General features: G+C 37.7%; 1 protein-coding gene across 7 annotated transcripts in view; it reads left to right on the top strand.

The window, feature by feature from the left end:
• The window catches only part of NCKAP5 (NCK associated protein 5), a 967526-nt gene that overhangs the window by 266990 nt on the left and 685595 nt on the right, over nt 1-14941 (top strand). Inside the window, exon 1 of one of the 7 annotated variants that reach the window (XM_088794126.1) lies at nt 11266-11408. The exons of the other annotated variants lie outside the window; for them this stretch is intronic. The gene's annotated coding sequence lies outside the window, so the exon portion shown is untranslated. Of the gene's footprint in view, nt 1-11265; nt 11409-14941 lie in introns of those variants that run through there. 7 annotated transcript variants of the gene reach the window in all.

Here is a 14941-nt window from a genome sequence, read left to right as displayed (position 1 = left end):
CATTTTTTCGGCCCGAGGAGAAAAACTGGTGATGCCACAACCAGAATATAGTGTGCACTCTAGAGGTTGGCTGTGTCCCAGCTTGGTAAAGCCAGTCTGTCTCCATTTTCAATGATATAAGCTGTGTGTCTCGTCATCTTTTACCTTGCGGTATCTAAAAAAAATAAAGAAAAAAATATGGCTCTCTTTTATTCCAGAAATGAGAAACTGCATTTCAGTGGTGAGTGATGTGACTACTAAATATGTAGATTAAAAAAAATTAAAATGACTCTGGGATTTTCCAGGATAAGAATTGGTTACAGATATTATGTTGTTTCAGATGTCATGGAGATTAAATAGCCCTGAATCAGCTCCTGAGCATTTTTATTAGTAAACCTGTGTCATTTGAAAATCTTTCCCTGAAACTTTCCCACCCACTCTCCAGCCCCCACTTAAATAAGGGAGTACTTAGGGGTAAGCTCAGAATCTCTACTTCATCGTCACCCATCCTAGATGGTGTCACAGCCACAGCTCTGTCAGTGAAGTGTTGAAGAGCAGGCCAGGGCTATTCCAAGAAAAAAGGACTTGCATTAATTCAGAGTCATTTAGATTTGTGTTAAGACTCTTACTTGTCTTTTATCTAATAGTGTTCATTGCTGTCTCATTATTCATTCTGCTGATGCATACAGGTGCACATAAGCTGCACCTCAAATTGTTTCTGAATTGCCCCTCAGTCCTGTGTTGAATTGTCATGCTTTGACGATATAAGAAAATGTCCTTTAAAGAAATCCTAGCAGAAAATCCTTTATAGTCCACCATTCATTCGGCCATTGTTTCTTGATAACCTACGAAGTGCTGGAGTGATGATGGGCACTGGAGAATACAGTTATATTAACTATATTTTCTAGATGTTCATAATCTCATATTGGAAAAATACATGGCCCGGCTATATACTGGACACTGTTCTAGAATGTTTTTATATATTTAACTCGGTTTATCTTCACAACAACGTTGTGAGATAGGTGTTGTCATTATCAACCCCATTTTGCAGATGAGGAAATGGAGGAATATAGCATTTAACAACACATTCCAAATCACACAGCAAATAGAGGCAGAATTGGGATTCAACCGGGGCTGTCTGACTCCAGTTTGTATTCTTACCCACTGTGCTTTACCTCCTTTTTCACACTCAACTGTGATCTCCAGTGTGAGACAAGAGGTAACCCCCCACCCCGAAATGAATTTATTTATAGAATGTCGGTTATTGGTTTATTTGTGGTTGACATTGAACTTCCTGTATATTAATGATTCTTGTAAAGGAGTGTTTTTAAGATAAATACTCTTTCTCTTCCTAGCAAGCATCGCCCGGCTAATTAGAAATAAAGAAAGAGGTAAACGTTTAGCTCACTGTGCATACCTTGGGTTATCTTTGAGAATTTTTGACCTCTTAAATCTAAAATATTTTTATAGGTATTCTTGGAATTTTTCTTTCATTCCAAGTGTTTAAGCAATACATATCTAGAGCAATGAGAGGCTGCTGTGTTTTAGAAGTCGTATATAAATATTTGCACAATACCAACCTTTGCTGGGCCACACAAACCAGACTCCGCCTTGGGTCCCATCAGGAGTTGCCCAGATTGCCTACACATCCAAAACTGTGTCTACTACCCAAACCAGACATCCTTGAGCTCTAGAAACATAAAGAAATTGATAGAAACAGGGCCCCAAAAGCACTTACAGAGCAATTTTATTAAGACTTGGGTTTCTGAGACAGTTTTGTTTTATCACTCAGCTATTATCTTGAATCTGCTCTTCACTCAAAGGTTTTTGTTGGCCTTAATTCAATTCTCTGCCTTCTGGGCTATCAGTGTTTTGTTGAGCACTTTTCCACTGAACAGATAACAGGATTTGGTGACAGTTTTCAATTGTGTTATCACCCAAACTTCTGTGGGTATTGGATTTCTTTGTGTAGGCTTGTCCCTGACTATGACTTATTTCAGCTATTTACTTCTTGCCCCCAAAAGTGGCCTGACTGAAAAATAACTCACTAATTCTTCCAGAATGAAAACCTGTAAAGGTGTTCATCAGCACACATGTAAATAATCTAGATGACCACCTGCGAGCTCCTGATCTATCATATAAATCAACTTACTAAAGAGATCCTTGGCCATTAGAAGGACAGGTTTCCCCCGCTATTCAAAAGTGGAGTGTTTCTATGAAAACTTTCCTAAGCCAAAATGGTGTAAAGCAAAGAAGCAATTACCATTATTAATCTCTATGTCTTTATTATGTTCACCATGATCAAGATGCTCAATTATGTCTAATTTTACACTGAGTATAATACCCTTTGGAGCTCTCTTAGGCTTTTCTGATACCTTAGGACACATATTGGTAACTTACACACAAACTAAATCGAAATAAAGGTCAGATGCTCACAGACACAGTTCAAAGCTCCGGTGACTTGATGCTGAGATGCTGAGTGTGGTTCCTGGGGCTGGAAATTCATGAAGCTTCTCTCTCTGCTGGGGTGCATGCTGCCTCTATAATAGTTCCTGTAAAACAGACACTGAGTGCTATTTCCTCTTTTTATCTTTTTTAAATAAAGGCCAAAATACTGTTTGGATATCTTTCTGTTAGCAAGAACAGGTCCTAATGTAAATCCTTTGTAAAAGCGAAGTGGCATAATGCAAACTTTTGAAAAGTGGGACATACCTGTATCACCTAAACTCCAGCCTTTACTGCTCCTTTTACACATTGGGAGGGCATGTCCTAAGTAAAAGGAAGCAAACTGGCAGAGAATTATGGTGACAGAGTTCTTTAAGTATCTGAGAATGGTTCCCATACACAACGGTGTCCATGGCTGACCACTCTTTGGTGTGACTTGCACAGAAGAGCAAATACAGTTAGTAAAATAAACAGAAAAGGATTTAATTTGCCAAGTTAATGACATTCAAATGGCAACGAAATATTGAAAAGCATTCCAATTTTCCCCTAAGTTATTCACTCTTTTAAAAAACTTGATCAGCTGATTTTCATGGGCAAGTAGTAAAACTTGTTCTTCCATGTTTTACTTGTGATATTATTCATCCATAAAGTAATTGCCACTATATTTCAATGTTCTGATTCTTTTACCCATTAACTCTCCTGTTGGGAACACAAAATATGGAGCAATCATGTGAATAAAGGTGTTCAACACAACAATGTTTAAAATACTGTAAGAATGAACTTCAATGCCCAGCAATGTAGAAATGGTTACAGAAATAATAATATCCCCATTTTACAGATGCGTCAAGTGGAAAGACTTTTATCCACTTGTCTTCTATGTGGCAGACACTGTTCCAGGTCTGAGACTACACTAATGAATAAATAATTACCATTTGCTACTGAGTCCGTGAAGTTTTAACTCCTGGCAGGAGAGTTATATACCAGTGATATTAACATGCCACCTTCCTAGCCAGGTATTTAGGTGGGCCAGTTTCATTGGTTAAAGATTGGCCTTAAACTTGCTGCTTGACAGACTTGTATCTGGAGCTGACGCAGTCAATGTGCGGGACAGATAACCTTGATGTTGTGCTTATCTGTGGCTTAATAGTAACAACAGGCCTGGGAACATTTGAGCAGCATGCAGGAAGGGAGGTGTGAAACTCTCAAAGCACTCAAGCATTCAGTGCTATTAGATCTGAAATCCAATGTTTGTAAGCTAGCTGAGTCTTCTGTTGACCTAAATAAACGTTTAGGGTAACAGCATTTCTGCTTGTCTTGTGTATGTTTTTTTTTTTTTTTTTTTAAACCTGTGTACTGGAAACAGAATATGAATAATGAATGAACACTTTTTATTGTATCTCATGAAACTATAATGATGCTAAGTTTGTTACATGACACAGATAATGTGGTAGTATTAGTCCTGCTGTTTGACTGTAAACTGTGATGTTCCCTGTTCAAAATTTAATGAGCTTTTTGCTGTGACAAAGGGCAACATTAGGCGTTTAAAGAAAATTCACTTTTCAACCTAATTTGCAGATATCGAAGCAAAAGTTAAGGAATGATAGATTTCATGATTTGGGTATTTATCTGATCCAAGTATTTGGCAAATGTGTGTATTTCAGAGGGAAACAAATTTTTATTTCTTCTAAACAAGACCCTCTCTCATATAGATGATTTTACAAAGTTATGAGTTACTAACAACCCTTGGGTTCTTGGGTTGTGCTTTCTTAACTTTTATTTTCACATCAATGGATTTGATTCTTCCCATTCACATGGAAACTTATGGTTTGTTTCTTGTTTTAGTGATAAAGGAAATTGTTTTTCTTTTCCCCTCACTTTCTTCTTTATTAACATCACCTTCACCCCCTCCTCCATGAAGAAGCACTTGCTTCTGAGGTTTAGATATCTTCCTAAAAAATGAAATAAAATAATCCTCTCATATATATGCAAATTACAAACCTTAGTCTGATATCAAAAAGTCCACTCACTAACCAGGTCCCCTGGCTCTCTCTGCCTCGGTGTTTCTGCAGGGTGGTAAAGCAACATGTTTTTCCTTCCCACTGCAGAGATCTCCACTGATTTTTCCAACAACTTCAGAATGTTTTCTCCCAGAATGAGTCCGTGAGGCAAAAAGGCCACACCAAGAAGCGACCTTTGGGCTTCCAAGTTGTGTACCTTAGAAATGGATCTCTCCCGCCTCTTTCACCAACGTGGGAGTGGACGGTGGTGAAAATGTCACATCAACATACAGTAATTCTATGCGGGAAGTATTAATAGATTACACATCTAAAGACAACCGGAAACCGCCAGTTTAAACATAGGAAACATTGGAGTGTGGGACTGACCAGCTTGACAGAAAAGCTGGGTTCTGTTGATATTTACCTTCGGGGGCATTCTTAACTCAATATTCTGAGATTCTCTCAAACGCGGTGCTAGTTTCATGTGTCTTGTCAGCACTTGGGCATCGCGGCAAAACTGATTCCCGACCCCCCTCAAAAAAGGGTTTTGATATTTTTATCTTCATTTTCTTTCCTGTTACTGCATAGTGTAAATAAGCATTATTGGTTTTATATTTATTTCCAGTTGCCTTAATATAGTCTCTGGTTTTTTAAAAGATTCTGTTATATTTCTTGAAAGTGCTAGATATACACGATTGCATGAGTAATTATTGTTTTCATATATTATTTTCTAATATTTGTATCATGTATTTCATTTTCACATCTTATTACATTTGCTAATTGCTCTAAAACAATGTTGAACAGTAAAGCAGTGATAGAGCACATCCTTATTTATGACTTTAATATGAATATATTTTATATTGGTTTCTGGTAAATAATTTATCATGCTTAGGAAGCTTCCTTGGATGTTATTTTACTTAACATCCAGAGTTCCTACAAAATTATAGTAAATGGTTTTTAGCACCTAATATGACCATATATTTTTCTTTTAATTTGTTAATATAAATTCAAGTATAATGTTGATTCATACTTACATAACTAAAATAAATATATCCGGTCATAGTTAATTTTATTATAAGGCTGAATACATTGTGCTAACACTCCATTTTAAATGAATTTAATTTTATAAATTAATTAGAGTTTCTTTGTCTATGCTAGGTTTATCACATTTCAGTATTAGGAGGAGATGCTGGCTTTGTAAAGTTCATTGTAAAACTTTTCTTTTTTTTTTCTTTTCTGTGACAATTTAAGTAAGAATTATGTATTACTTAAAATTCAGATAAAATTCAATTGGAATACCATATTTACTTATTTTAAAACAATAGATGTGTAGCAGTGTTTTTGTTTTGTTTTCTTCAGTTTTATAATTTTTGTATTTTAGTTATTTGTATTTTGCTTGAAAAATATTCCATTCCTAATGCAATGTCAGTGAATTGCACATAATGTCATTTTTCAAATTATTTCCCTACTCATCCATGTCTTATTTCTTAAGTTTTCATTGTGTACTTCTATCTTTTTTCCTTAATCAGGATGCCAGAGTATTGCTTATTTGTCTTTTTAAATAACCAGCTTTCAGTTTAATTCATCCTTTGTTTATTTGCTTGCTTGCCTGTTTGTTTTGCTGTTCCCCTATCTGGGACATTTTCCTTGAGATAGTTCATGCAGTTCTCCCTTCCTTATTATGAAAATCTCAGCTCAAATGCCTCTGGAAAAACTTCTCTGATCACCTTTCCTGGCCACACTCCCATTCCAGGACGTCCTATTGCATTACTCTATTTTATATTTTTTGTTACTTGTATCACTATCTAAAATCATATTTTGTTTTTTAAAATTTCAAATACACTTAATTTGTTAGAACAGTTTTAGGAAAATTGAGAAGGTAGTACAGAGTTCCCATATATTCCACGTCTAGTTTTCTCTGTGATTAACATCTTATAGTAGTGTGATACATTGGTCATAATTAATGATATTATTAATGAAAGATCATACTTTATTTAAATTTTCTTAGTTTTACCTAATGTTCTCTTTCTGTTCCAAGATCCCATCCCGAATGTCATGTCTCTGTAGGCTCCTTTTGGCTACTATAGTTTCTCAGTCTTTCCTTGTGTTTGAGGACCTTGAAAGTTTTGTGGCATATTGGTCAGGTAATTTGTAGGATGCCCCTCTATTGAAACTTGTCTGATTTTTTTCTCACAATTATACTGGGATTATGGGTTTTTGCCAGGAAGACCACAAGGGAAAAGTGCCTGTATCATCACATCATACCCAGGGTATATACTATCAACAAGATATATCACTGTTGACGTTGACCTTGATCACCTGGCTGAGGTACTGTTGTCAGGTTTCCCCACAGTAAAGTTACTTTTCCTCCCCTTTTCATATCGTACTTCAAGAGTAGAGAAATGTGTTCCTCCTCCCACTTCAGGGTAGAATATCTACATAAATTATTTATCTGTTTTTTTGTTGTTGTTCATCTACTTATTATTAGTTATCATCCATGCCATATCCACGGAATCTAGAAAAGTGACAAAAAATAAACAAAAAACAATTCATAGTCACTGTTCAATAAATGTTTGTTGAATCAATTAATGCATAAATTGATTACTAACAAATTTATTTTAATTTTTTCTATCCTCTCTGAGTTTATTTTTTCTCTAACTTCTTCAGTTTTTTAGGGTAAATAATTCATTTATTTTTAATCTTCCTTTTTAACATAAAACCATTAAGGTTATATATTTTCTTCTGAGTTCAGCTGCATCCTAGTTTTGATATAAAGTATTCTTGATTGTCTTATTCTAAATAATTTGTATTTTTATTGCATTTCTGATCACTTAGAAGACCATTTTTTTATTTATTTAACAGCACTTAGATTTTTGTGGGGTTTTTTGTTTTGTTTTGTTTTGTTTTTCTGTCCTTTCCTCATTCTCTACAAGGAATTTTAGTATTTTCTTTGTGGTCATATCATTTTCTTTGTGGTCAATCATTTTCTGTAAACTTACATCCCATGGCGATTAAAAGAAGACTAATGCATTTTCCATTCATAGCACACAAATTATCCACTTATACACACACACGTAAAGACTTTGTACTCAATCTCCCTCTGGTTCCCCACTGGAAATATTTAGAATTTTGGTTAGAGACTCATTGTGTTTGCCATTACAATATGCATCTTCTATTTCCAGAAAGAAAGCTTTTTAACCTTTATATTATTGTAATTCACTCTATGTTCTTGTTGGCCATTTAGATTTCACTTTAACTTTTAGTTATTCATTGCAGTTTCCACTACCTTATAGGCCTGAAATGCTCTCTTCTTTAAAATCCCTTATCCCCTTATTATCTGATAAAGTCCCTAGACTGATAGCTCCCCAAATTACTTTACGAAGAGGAATTGCATACACACTGTTTAGTAACGTGCTTCACCCAGACTAGTATGTATGTCTAAATACCAGCTTTCACTCCACATAGGTGTTTATTAGATTCTCTATCCTCCCATTCCAAAACAGACACTCTCTCAATCTGTATGTTGGAAACTTGCTTTCCTGCCCACTGATATTTCCGTTGTAAGCCTAAAACTCAGGCGTCCTCTCAGGCTCAATCCCCTACTTGGGGAGATGCTCAGAACAGAGGATGATGACCAGCCCACAGAGGGCACCCCACACACGCTGGTGCTACCCACTTGAAGTAGATCCCGGCATCCTGTAAGTCTTCCTTGTGGGAAAACCATGGACTCATTGGCCTTATTTAAAGTTTAACTACATTTTATGGCTTCCTTGACTATGAAGTTAACATTCACAAGACCCAGAAAACATAAATTACAATAATGCCTTTCAGTGTCTTGGTCAAAATGCTTTGAATTGCAGGGATGTTTTTATGTGTAAGACTCTATGAAATATTTTTAATGGAGGTATGTTCCCTCTTACCCTCAGCTTAAACAAATTCTAAAACGGGGCTTCTTAAGCGCTCATGTACCTTGAAGCCACCGGAGATTTTATAGGAATGCAGATTCTGAGTCAGGAGGTGTGGGGTGGGCAAGGTCTGTACATTTCTAACAAGCTCTAATGCTGCCAATATGGCTAGTCCTGTGGACCACACTTTGAGTAGCAAGGTGATAAAGTCCTTCTGGATTTTTTTTTAAATTTTGTTTTTGGATTTAGTTTCTCAGCCCCTCAAAAACAATCTCTGTAATTGGTGGACACATTTCATTTTTTTACATCCAAGTTTTCACCCGCTTTGAAAACCTGTATTATTTATTAGGCCTGGCTACAAATGATATTTGTTTCAAAAAGTTAACTGAATTCTAAAGAATCAGAATTTGCTGGCTTAGCCAAGGTGCAAAATAATTTATCATTTATCATGTAATATGAAGTCAGTTCCCAAGACGGACTTCTAACGTTATCTGAGTAATAGCAAGTTGAGTGAACATCCCATGGTCTGCCCAGGGCTATCCTGGATTTAGCACTGAAAGTCATGGTTCTTAGGAGGCCCCCAGTCCTGGGAAAACTGGGATAGTCACCAGCCACATTGGAAGGTCACAACCTGTCATCCCAAAGTGACCTCGGACAGGCATAGACCATTATCGTGGGGATGAAATGCCTTGCCCTGGTCACATGATGTGGATCGATGTTTCAAGTTCATTATCTATACTCTTCCTTTGTAGTGAGTACACAGTGCCACTGGCTTTCTAAAATAGAATAATATTTATTAAATTGGCTTTTGGGCAATTAGTTTTATTTTGGAACTTCTCTTTAAGATGACTTGTTAAGAAAACACTGAACTGTTTTTTTCTATTTTGTAAAGCTGGGTACAAAATTGGTGAACGGGATACATTTTAAATATTTTGTCGAAAACTGAAGTTTTCATGGTTTACGTCTGGAAATGTTAGTCACATTTGCTGGTTATTTTTCCATGGAATGTTAGTTATTTTACCACTCATAATATTAATGATATTATTATAAAATTTATCTCACATTTGCTAGAATTTACTAAAATTGCCTTTAAAAACTAATGAAGGTCATATAACATCCCTTTCCTTCTAATGGGATTGTAAGATAAGTGACACAAATCCATTGCAATTGAATCCAGAAATCCCTGGGCATTTGGCAATCAGTAGTAAGAATTGTTCCATTAATGATGCATAATATTTCCAATGCTAAATATGTGTTATTAAGCAAAAGAGGTTCTGAAAAAGTCTTGGTTTAAAAACAAGAACAAGCTTGAGTGTGGTAAAACTTCAGTTCAGTTTTGTGGTGATTCAACACGCGATGGAGATTTATTAAGGACTGAAATCAAACTGTGCTTCCAAGATGTGAAAGGGGCCTGGGGTCTGGAGCAGTGTTCTGCTTGTAATGACTGACTGACTAAAAACTATCTTTAGCCCCAACTAAGTAGTAGGTATTAGGTATGGGTCATCAGTGTTCATTGGAATGGTGGCAATGTCAGTTAGTATTTGTCAAAACCCTAAATACCTTGTAATAAAATATTGCAACAGACTAAATGTTTGCCTTAGAAACACTGGGGGAAGTGTCCATGTGGAACTGGACAGTTGCCTCGGAAGCTGACTAATAGAGCTGCTTCCATGCAGAGATGCTCTTGAGCTTGGAACATATCCCAAATTAGATATATTGAGATCCCCAGGCTGTGTTTTGCAATTCAAATATTCCTGCATTTTCCGTGGCAGCCTCTAAGGCTCCCCAGTGGTGAGGTCCTTTGAATGTTCACACAGGGGGGCTTTGTTCTCTGGTGCATAAAGCTGAAGTAAGGTTTGGTAGAAAAGGGATTGCGTGAGCATATGTGAGAGCTGCGCTTTGGTGGTAAACTCAAACTTTGAAAAAAAAAAAAAAATCCCTAAGTGAGTAGCTTTTGAGACTTTTGATCACAGATGGAGTTAAAGACAACAGTTTAGTATTTTGCCCGGGGCTCTGCAAGTCTATACATTATTTAAAAGATCTATCACCTGTTCGTTAAGCATCAGGAAATTTGGTGTTGCAAAAGTCATGGAAAGATTAAAAGGGTATATAACAGATACCTGTTTACCTGTGGCCCAGATTCATTTGTTTGACCAGGGGAAAATGTTACTCTGTTACCTGGATTCTTCTTCCCCTGGTCTTGAAGGATGTGTCCCAGGTAACGTCCTTTACTCACTGGGTTTGATTTGCTATTTCAAAGATCTGAGGAATCACCCATGTTTGCAATACCAGGGATCTGTAGGCTGCAGTAAGCTTTCCCTGTTGAGACATTTTTGTTCAAATATTCAGCCTTAGAAACAGCTAATACTCCAAAGAAAAAAGTGAGAAATGGCTGCCCTCTTTGGTTTAATACTCTGCGCTTGGCCTGTGATGCATCTGTAAGTAAGTAATCTGTAGAATGATGGAGCTGTCTGTGTTGAGTTTAAGCTCGTTGACGACAGAGGCCGTGTGTTCATCCTTCTTGTGTCTTCCCAGCTCTGGCTTGGCCCATTAGAGATGTCACTCTGAGTGTCATCATCTTTGGGGATTCTCTGGTCCCATTCACTCCATCTCTTGGCCGCCACCCTCGTATAGGAGAGTGCCGTGCACTCTGAGATCCAGCATCATATCATAGCACATACCATGGTGTCTTGTCTCTCTCCCCAACTCGACTCCGGGGATCAGATCTCTTGTTTCTGGATTCGCAGTGCCGAATGCTGCATGCACTCAACAGATGTTGAAAGGAATGAATGGAAGGCACTCAATAAAGTTTAGCTGAGTTGAATTGAATAGAGCAGGCACACCCTCTAGCTCTCGATGGGCTGGGATTTACTGCAGGTGATGTAATGTAACTTGACAGGGTAGTTAAATATTGACAGGCAGGAGGAAGCATACTGGCACTATTCAGAAAGAGGAAAGGGAGGTCTGACTGTGGCTGTCAGATCAGAGAGCTGAGGCTGTAAGGGGCCAAACTGATTGGCTTCAGTGGTCCTGATAACCCAGCGGGGTCACTCGCTGGCACACTTGACTTCTTCTCCAAGAGGTAAGGATTAGAGCCTGGATGGGAAGATAATGGATTGTGATGTGAGTAAATACAGAGTCTGAGCCTGTGGCTTGGAGATGGCTGGCCTCCCAGACATTCCCTGCTGGCTGCCCATTCATATACAGTATATAGCTCAGCCTGAGCCTCATGTAAGGCAAGGAGCATGAGTTCTATTTGAATCTGTCTCCCCTCTTCCCACCTTACAACACTGCCAAATGATTTGTGCTTTAATATAACCTCCTAAAGTGATTGGAGTTGGATGCTTGTTTGTGCGTTTTGAATGCTTAGCTGAGCAATTTGTCCATATGATTCATTTGTAAGTATTCTTTGATGCTACTGTTTAGAGACATACATAGCAATAGAATGAGGAGGTCGTAGAAATGTTCGGTGTTACCTGGATGCTGCTTTATATAGGCAGGGGTGGGATGGGGAGGAAGAGGTACCTTAGGCAATGTGTTTAGCTCTAATATTGAATGAGGCAGCAAGCTGAGGAGAGTTCAAGGCGAGTATTGGGTAAGGGAGAACATACCAACAGAAAGCAGAGAAATGGTTTAGGCAGGTCTAGATCTGCATTTAGAAAAGGCCACGCATCACCTTGAGGAAGAAATGCCCCATTTGATTTTTGAAAGGCTTTAATCATCTGGTGTGTCTTGGGATATCTTTTAAGAAAGGAAAGCTGGTGTCCTGCTCAAAAGTAAATAATCACATACAGCAATAAGAAACAAACAAGGCAAGTAGTCTTAAGTGTCTTTACTTGGCCTTCGGAGAAGGAGAAAATGCTGAGTGACTGACTTGGGTTCAACTCTCAGTTCCACAAGTAACTAGTTAAGGCAGCCTCATCGCTGTAAGCCTGTATTTCTTCATCTGTGAAATGGGCAGAATGAAACCTACGGGCCGGTTGCTGTGAGGCTTGACTAAAATAAAAAATATATATAAACATACTGGAGTTTGCCTGGCCGTACCAGTGTGTTTTTATATATATTATTTTATATGTGTTATTTTTGGGAAAATAGTAGTTCCCTTTTTCCCAAATTCAAAGGCTTATTCTGTTTTATGTTTCTTTAAATAACAGATTTATTGAGATATAATTCATAAACCATAATACCTACCCATTTTTAAAGTGTAACACTGGATAGTTTTTAGGATATTCACATAGTTGTGCAACCATCACCACAATCAATTTTGAAACATTTTCATCTTCACAAAAACAAACCTCATAACCTACTAGTGGTCATTCCCTGTTTCCTCTCAGTATCCCCAGTTCTGTGCAACATGAATCTACTTTCTGTCTCTACAGATTTTGCCTATTCTGGACATTTCACATAAATGGAATCATACAACATGTTACCTTTTGTGACTGGCTTCTTCCACTCACCATAATATTTTCAAGGTTCATGTATGCTGCAGTATATATCAGTACTTCATTTGCTAAATTATCAAATAATATTGTACTATATGGATATAAAACATTTTCTTTATCCATTCATTAGTTGATGCAAATTTAGGTTGTTTCTACTTTTAAGACTATTAAGAATAATACACTATGAAATTCATGTACAAATTTTTGTGTGGACCAATGTGTCTGTCTTACGTATGTTTTTAATATAATTATAAAACTAGATTCTCCCACCTTTCTGAGAAGTTATGAGAGATCACATTAGATAATATCGGGGGAGTCCACATTTTACCCAGCAGAACCTGAAGAAAATGAAAAAATGGTCAGCACTCTCCTTCAGAATATTGTGACACAAATTGGATCGTTGGCAATGTGTAAAGTCTTAGACAAAATAAATTTAAAAAAAAGCTGGCCTTCAGAATTAGCTTATGTGCATTTATATATGTTGAGTTCTATACACGTAATCACTGTAGGGTCACGTGTGTGTCAGGAATGTATGTCGACATTATGTTTTTCATTTGTTCCTTGCAGAAATAACCAGAATGTTCTTACTGATTGGGAAACTGGAAGCAGCATATGGGAGGGGAGGGACATCAAAGTGAAATGTTCCAATGGCCCAGGAAAATGAGATACTTGAATGAAATGGATGGTTAAAATAAGCAACTACTAAAATAAGCAATCATCATGTGAGCATGATGAGTCATTCTAAATCACTTGCAGCCCATTATCATGGAGACATTAGGGAGTGGTGATGACCGTGGCAAACTCAAGAGTACAGTCATAAGGCCACTTAGTGACAGAGATAAGTTCTGAGACATATGTCGTGCGAACTACATAGAGCGCACTGACACAAACCTAGAGGGTACAGCCTACTACACACCTGGGATTCCACCATCATTGACCAAAATATTGTTATGTGGTATATGACCATACATGTCCTATCTAAAAGGGCAGAAAATGTTGGCACCCCAGCTGATTGTACTCATGTAGGTACATGAGCTCATCTGACAAGGTCTTCTAATTTTCCAAGGCAGTTAATTTTCATTAAAAATAAAATCCACATTGTGGGCCAAATGCAATGTGCCTATGAACCCCATTTAACCCGCGGGAGATCTGTTTGTAGCCTTTCAAGTGGAGTACATCGTATTACCTGGTCGTCACAACATTTGCAGGCTAATTCCAGTGCTGTCTCCCTACTAATTGCATTATTCTTGGTTTGTCTCTGTTTCTTGGACCCTCTATTTTCTTTTGGAAAATAAGGGGAGGTTGAAGAAATGTGCTCAGTTGGTCTTTTTGCTTCTAATATTCTCGAGTTGCATAAGAGTTGTCCCGGTTCACAGTTCTGTCTCTGACAGCGGTGGACTAGAAGCAGTGTGGACAGAAAGCTGTGCGGCTTTCTCCCTGATGACACCCTTAAAAGGCAAAGGGTGCTCTTCACATCTCTTATAAGATGGATCTGCTGGTGACAAAATCTCTCTGCATGTGGCTGTGAAGATCCTTTCTTTTACCTTTATTTGGAAGGATACTGCCTCTGTAGATAAAATTCTAGGTGGACAAGTTTGTGTGTTTTCATTCTGTCTTTGTGACCGAATATGTTATTGGCCTGAACCTACTCGAGGGATAAAAAATTCTGTCACTTTATCACTGTGCTAAAACACTTATGTTTATTTATTTGTCTATTCTTTATTTATTTAAAACTTGCCTATTACAAGTACCACGGGCAATGGAGTTCTCTAGTTCTAGTACTTGAGGATTTGTGGAGAAATACTTCCAGGTAAAATGTGTAAGCCCTACAGAGACAACTGCCCAGCAACGAAAGTACTGTGTCTGCCTTGGGCCACCCAGCTGTGCCTGATGTTGGGCCGCAGACCTGGGAAACACAAGAATGAAATAACGGCCCGGGTGTCACCTTGAGCTGTGCTCTTTAGTGCTCTGTCCGTCCTTCTGGTCCCCCTTGATTCTCACACTGAGCATGACAGGAATAACTCGTGAAAACCATACTAAGAGAGCCCGGGCTCTGTCTACTTGGGAGTGGCCCTCAGGTCTGAACAGTCTGATTCTACATAATTGGGTTCAGTGTGCTTTTCATTCCTTTTATAATTTGCTTCTTAATGCAACCCTATGAGGTAGAACAGAG

This window comes from Rhinolophus sinicus, chromosome 17 (genome assembly GCF_057876585.1).
Source record: "Rhinolophus sinicus isolate RSI-liver-muscle chromosome 17, RSI-T2T, whole genome shotgun sequence".
In the NCBI taxonomy this organism is placed as follows: Eukaryota; Metazoa; Chordata; class Mammalia; order Chiroptera; family Rhinolophidae; genus Rhinolophus; species Rhinolophus sinicus.
Note: the sequence above shows the minus strand (reverse complement) of the source record. Positions and strands in the feature narration are given on the sequence as shown.